This window comes from Bicyclus anynana, chromosome 25 (genome assembly GCF_947172395.1).
Source record: "Bicyclus anynana chromosome 25, ilBicAnyn1.1, whole genome shotgun sequence".
In the NCBI taxonomy this organism is placed as follows: Eukaryota; Metazoa; Arthropoda; class Insecta; order Lepidoptera; family Nymphalidae; genus Bicyclus; species Bicyclus anynana.
Genome location: NC_069107.1, coordinates 4,704,050 through 4,711,073, shown reverse-complemented (window position 1 = coordinate 4,711,073; position 7,024 = coordinate 4,704,050). Strand labels below are relative to the sequence as shown.

Sequence of the window (7,024 nt, the reverse complement as noted above, 5' to 3'; positions counted from 1 at the left end):
TTACCTTATTTGGATACCTACATCTGTATCTTGAATTCGAATATGATTGGCATTCCGCGATGTAATTTGCCACCTAGCAGTCTTGACTCAAGTTTTAACAGACTTAAAAAAAGGTGAACGTTCTTTATTCTACAAAAGAATACCTTAGCATTCCATGAATTCATTGTGGGAGCGTTGGGTCCATTGTGTGGCAGCGAGAAGAACTTTGAGCAGAGCCCAAGACTAAACTTGTATCCCGGGAGTAAAGAGTATTAAGGATTTCCTTTACGATATGTCCAAACTCACCTATGGCCTTACCACAAGCTCTTAATTCCTTAACTATTCCATAATATTTCGTCGTTTTGTACCCTGAGCGCCTAAGCATATCGTAGGATTGTTTTTTGTATAGCTTTTTAGGACTTCATCGACCATTTCATTCAATCAATTCTTACCACTTACTGAAGTAATGCCCTTAAATAAAATGGACAGATATCATGATAGTCCTTCAAACTGTGGTAAGCCTCCTTCTCTGTTTTTCTCCCTGCCCAGCCATTTGTTGGGATTCTACTTCAACCATTTAAGCCAATGTCTTTAACTTTCAGTTCTATGTGCCTATTAGTAGGAGTTTTAAATTTTTCATACTGTTACTATCACGTTAACGTAAACGCGATTTTTTGGGAATTGAAACAGTTGTGCAGTAGTGCCACTAGATGGCGCTATTTCGATTCCTTAGAAATTAGCGTTTACGTTAACGTGATCGTCACCGTATCAAACTGCCGCTAGGCCCTCTGGTTAAAGAGAGATTTGGCTGACATTCCTCTCGCACCAACTTCTACAACATTAAGTTAATAATAATAATCATGAATATAAACATACAATAGTAGTAATATGTATATAGCATTTTTATGTACTTCTGTTTATTGTTTATCTATTTCTCGACCTATTGTGGACCTTGTAGTATTCATTTATGTTGTCGTCGTAATCAACCCATATTCGGCTCACTGCTGAGCTCGAGTCTCCTCTCAGAATGAGAGGGGTTAGGCCAATAGTCCACCACACTGGCCCAATGCGGATTGGCAGACTTCACACACGCAGAGAATTAAGATAATTTTCTGGTATGCAGGTTTCCTCACGATGTTTTCCTTCACCGATTGAGACACGTGATATTTAATTTCTTAAAATGCACACAACTGAAAAATTGGAGGTGCATGCCCCGGACCGGATTCGAACCCACACCCTCCAGACCCGGAGGCAGAGGTCATATCCACTGGGCTATCATGGCATTTATGCTGTAGAGGTATTAAAAATTCAGCAATTTATTTAAGTATATCGAACATGTAAAAAATAAATTATTGACTTGATTTATTTGAAACGTGCGGCGCGCGGTGCAAGTAATGTGAATGCAAATAAAGCCGTCAGTGCAGTTAGTAAACGTACTAATTTGTCCCCAATACCGGTATTCTAGATAAAAATAACTTACGCTAGTTCCGCATTTTGCTTACCTCTTCTCGGAAACCTGTCAGCCTGCTTACCACATTGTATGAGGACATACCTACTGGTACTGAATTTGGTCGATCATAGCTTATGGCAGAAAGAAACGGTGACTAAAAATATAAAGTATTTTTAAATATTTTCTACAGGAGTTATCAAGTACCTAGGTACCCCACCAGACCCTTTTCCTAACCCTAAAGACCCTTGAAGTTAAATCTTGGATTGTGTTTTTAAAGGGTTGCCACGAAGCCAGGCGAAAGGCAGTATTAGTAATAATACTACTGAAGGTGCATAACGAATTTATTGGATCGGACCTTTTAATAAACTATTCCTGCACTAAAACAAACAAAAGAAAAAAAAACCGTTTCTGAATTCAAATGGTCTATGGCATTCTAAGCAATAGCAATTGTTATTTTATAAATCAACAATATTTTATCCTAAAATACGTTTATTTACAGAACAACATTATTCGCAGCTCCATCTCTGTGGCGTGGCATGAACTAACTATAAGTTTCGCCACCTTATACTAGATGGCGTTAGCTGTATAAAATCATAGTCTGGCTAGGTTTCTTTACTCTTTGAATCTCTGATCCTTCTTTGAAAGTCTAATCCTATTTACTGTATAATATATTGCTTTCTTAATTGTTTTTAATCAAAAAATATTTTAGTTAAAATTTCCAGACATTTAAACCTTCACAGTTGTTTATTCTAAGCCCGCCAATCTGTTTTGGATTAGCGTGGTGGATCTAAGCTACATATCCCACCACCCATTACTTGAGAGGCCTGAACCTGTAGGCCTTTAAAATAGGCTGATAATGATGATGTAGGTAGTTAACAACAATTAAATGCGACTTACATTGACATTGAAATGGCATAGAAGCGAAACGTAACTAATCAACCAAAGCTAATGCTTGCACACGTGTGTTGGTTTGGAAATATGTGTGTTTATTCTCTATGTATGAGTATATCGGAAGTGTACTGCGTAGTTTTAATAGGAATTCATTTGCGTGGAGCGTGAGCCTATGAGGACCACATCTCCGGCGTTTTGATATGTCAACCTATTATACTACCATAGACTGTGGTGTGCACATGATTTTTAATTGGAGTTAGCTCACAGATTAATTAATAATATACCTACAGATGTAGCGTACGGAATATGACGGTGTCGTACCCGTCCAAGGATACGAAATTCAAAAACGAATACGTTCTATTGTCAGTACGATACGAACCGTCGCATCAGTAATTTTTAATAATAATCAAGAAAAATGGCGTCTTATGTTTTTAAATATTTTAAAAACTGTTCTCAAGAACTAAAGAAATAAGATGGAGTATTTTTTTTATTGGTTATTGTATTAATTTACTTAATTGTTGTTAGTGTTAAATTTTTAAATACAAATTATGAAAAAGTTTGTATATGCAGATGTCAAGGAGACGCGTGACTTTTGTTTTTTTTTTTGTGGGTTCCACCCATAGATGATACATTATATGGTTCCACCGGCTTCAGCGCGCATTTTGTAAAGACTCTCTCTGGTTACTCTCTGGGTTAGCTATAGGTAGTGTACTGTGTCGATAACGAGGAGACAGAAATTTTGTCCTGGACTGGACTGGACTGGACCAACAAGATATTTTGTCAATAAACAATGAACCAGACCCTCAATGGGGATGATGACTTAGGTTTGAATATATTGTTTTTTATGATACATTCGGGTAAATAAGGTCAATGTTAACTATTTTATACATAAAAAGCAAAGATTGTCTGGATATTTGCAAAATGATGATGAAATGATAGATGAAAATTCATACAGTTTTAGCTTCCTTACATTTAATGTGACATTTTTTAATAAATGAACTATAAACATAAACGCACAAATAACAAAGATATTAGTAATTTTGTTTGAACGCCCATACAAATCTAACGATCATTACATTGCCTACGACGTCATTAGTTCGTGCCATTTTGTATGAGGCGTTTTTCAGGGATCCGCGGCAGCGCCGCAAATCTGACCCTTTAAATCTCTGTAGCTCCGAAAGTAATGATCGCAGATGCCCCGTTACTTTTTTTACTAAGTATTAGAACTTTTTACGAAATTGCTTTACTATTAGCATACTCTTAATTTATATACAATTTAAAAAACTGTCATCATCTCTATTGTGCAAGTACAAAGTATATATTTTAGGTATGAGAAATCATGTCACTTATATGTATGAAAACGCAGTCAAACATTATCGAATGAAATGAATATTAAAAATAACCACGTTTTCAGAATCCCCCCGACCCATATAGCAAATGTTTACAAACACTGCTATACAGCAAGGTTGTAGGTATTATATGTCCGTCCGTATACTATGTTCTATTTATAACGAATATATTTATGGCGGAGGAAACTTCAGCTAAAAGCTGGCACCGATTCCGGATGGAATCTAGTTTTTAGTATTCGTTGATAAGTTAAAGTTATCACCTGAGAGATCTCAACCGGTAATTTGTGATTGGGCAGCATACTGAGGTTGAGCCGTGATAGCCCTAGTGGATATGACCTCTGCCTTCGTCCAGGGCGCTTTTAACTTTTAGTTATATACATTTTAATAAATTATATATCACGTGTCTCAAACGGGGAAGGACACAATCGTGAGGAAACCTTCATACGAGAATTTTCGTAATTCTCCAAGTTTTCGTCATTTTGGCCAGCGTGGTGGACAGCGTGGTAATCTAACCCAATGATATTTTATACTAGAGATGGGGCACGCATCAACTGAGGCAGACAAATGTGGAAATTTGACTTCATTTCACTTAGCCGCTTAGTAAACAATGAACATTATTTAAACAAATAATACCTAAATATCATCTATAATGTCGAGTTGTGTGTTCAGGAAGTGTAAAAAACTGATACATAAATATATAATGTAAATAAACACAAAATAGTGCATGTGTGCGCTCGCTCGGGTCGCTAAATTCGGATCACTTTTTGTGGTGATTTTGTAGGCACGTAACATATCATTATCAACCCATATTCGGCTCACTGCTGAGCTCGAATCTCCTCTCAGAATGAGGGGTTAGGCCAATAGTCCGCCACGCTGGCCTAATGCGGATTAGCAGACTTCACACACGCAAAGAATTTAGACAATTTTCTGGTATTCCTCACGATGTTTTCCTTCACACGTGATATTTAATTTCTTAAAATGCACACAACTGAAAAAATTGGAGGTGCATGCCCCCGACCGGATTCGAACCAACACCCTCCGGAATCGGAGGCAGTGGTCATATCCACTGAGCTATCACAGCTCGCTCGCTGCCAACATATCTATAGCATAAAATAATCATTGATCATACCGGTGCGTAGTTAGACCGTGTAAAAATAAACCTTTGATTGTTAACCCGTTAATGTGCTTCACAAACAGTTGCGTTGGCTCTACGCGTTTTGCTACGGTTAACATTCAAACCGCGTGACCGGCTCGTGGTAATGGTTGTGATTGTATCTCGGCTTCCTTCCGACTGCGTTTAACTGGCCTGTGCCACTCAATGGGTAATCATCATCATTTTGTGTAGGACTCTGTTATAGAGTTCGTTCGTTATCAACCCATATACAGCTCACTGCTGAGCTCGAGGATCCTCTCAGAATGAGAGGGGTTAGGCCAATAGTCCACCACGCTGGCGCAATGCGGATTGGCAGACTTCACACACGCAGAGAATCAAGAAATTCTCTGGCGTGCATTTTTGAGACACGTGATATTTAATTTCTTAAAATGCACACAACTGAAAAGTTGGAGGTGCATGCCCCGGACCGGATTCGAACCCACACCCTCCGGAATTGGAGGGTCATATCCACTGGGTTATCACATCCCTGTTATAGAGTAGGTCTGAGGAAATACATTTTCACGGAACAAGCAGTTCACTAGTAGGTCATAGCATGCATCAATCCTACTAATATTATAAACGCGCAAGTTTGTATGAATGTATGTTTAGATGTTTGTTTGGATGTTTGTTACTCTTTAACGCCGCAACAACTGAACTTTTAATCATAATAATTAATTATTATTATTATTCTCCACACGTAATAAAAGGTTTTTAAATTAGTACAACAATAGCACAAGAGATGGCGCGCGAATCTCAAGATAATTATTAATGTAAACGATACAAAATGTTTGCGGTTAGACGATATAATTATAAACTATTTATTATTATAGATCGAAATAATTTTGTTACTGTATCAACTGAAACCACAAACATAGAAAGAAAGAGGTATTTTTATTTTAACACTAGCTGACGTCGCGCGGTTTCACCCGCGTGGTTCTCGTTCCCGTGGGAATATGGGGATAATATATAGCCTATAGCCTTCCTCGATAAATGGGCTATCTAACACTGAAAGAATTTTTGAAATCGGACCTGTAGTTCCTGACATTATCGCGTTCAATCAAACAAACAAACAAACAAACAAACAAACAAACAAACAAACAAACAAACAAACAAACAAACAAACTCTTCAGCTTTATAATATTAGTATAGATTATCTATAGTACGCGTAGGTAAGTAAGTACTAACGAATTAGTTCCTGATGCTCTTGTAGGATCCTTTGAAGAATTTATTTTCATACCACCAAGTCAAAACAGTATTCATAAATGGGGCACTTTCTGGACAATGCTTTCATAGCCTGTCCATAATACATAGCTTATCCATCAGTCGTCGTGATTATAGTTAAGCGTTTATTTATCTACAGCTTAGGGTGTTAAGCATAACCCTCCGTTATTCGCGTTCTAAAAACATAACCCTCTACACTGTCGGGTAAAATTATATCCCTAGAAGATCTAGGCAAGTCCTTGATATTCACAATAGTCACGCAGTCTGCCGGTATTCATATAACTGTCCGCGTAATTTCACCTGCACCTTCCCGAAATAATAATTAGGAGGAGTTACTTAGTACCGTCACTATTTGGGAAGTTACCGCAGACGGAATATTAATCCACCTATTGGCCTTGATTCCCAAACGGGCTTCCCGATTTGGCGGACGAGTGAGCTCACGCCGCCGCGCCTCGAGCCGACTCCATTAGCGAGCCTTGTGGCACGCCATGGCATTGCCAGACTGCCAGTGCCTCTTCGCTCGCACGCCAATGCAGTTAGCGTTGCTAGTCTCGCGCTAGTTTCCGAACGTACAGCTGCAAACGCGCCTGTGCCCGCGAAAATTAAAAAAAGTTGCGATTTTTTTTTATATAAACACAGCTCTGGGTTCTTACCCTTTTGAGCTTTACGAAGTTTACGCGCACTTTTTCGTGTTAAGACAAAATGGGTGTTGTGAAAAATCAAAATGGCAAAGCGAAGGACGTCAAAAAGGATGTTGATACGAAACAGAAGAAGAAGATCAGAGAGAAGGATGAGGGGAAAGTGAAGAAGAAGAAGAAAGTGTCGTGTTTACAATGTCTCAAGTCACCAGATGATGGTACGGGTTGATTATGAATATGGTTTGTTTTTATTTAGGCAGAGATGATATGCGATTTATTTTTCGTTATGTATACTAATATTATAAACTAGCTGACGCCGCGCGGTTTCACCTGCGTGGTTCTG

At 38.3% G+C, this 7,024-nt stretch overlaps 1 protein-coding gene across 1 annotated transcript in view; it reads left to right on the top strand.

Annotated features, from left to right (window-relative positions):
* Nucleotides 1–7,024, top strand: part of LOC112044040 (ankyrin-1) — a 228,559-nt gene that overhangs the window by 161,076 nt on the left and 60,459 nt on the right. The window lies entirely within an intron of this gene.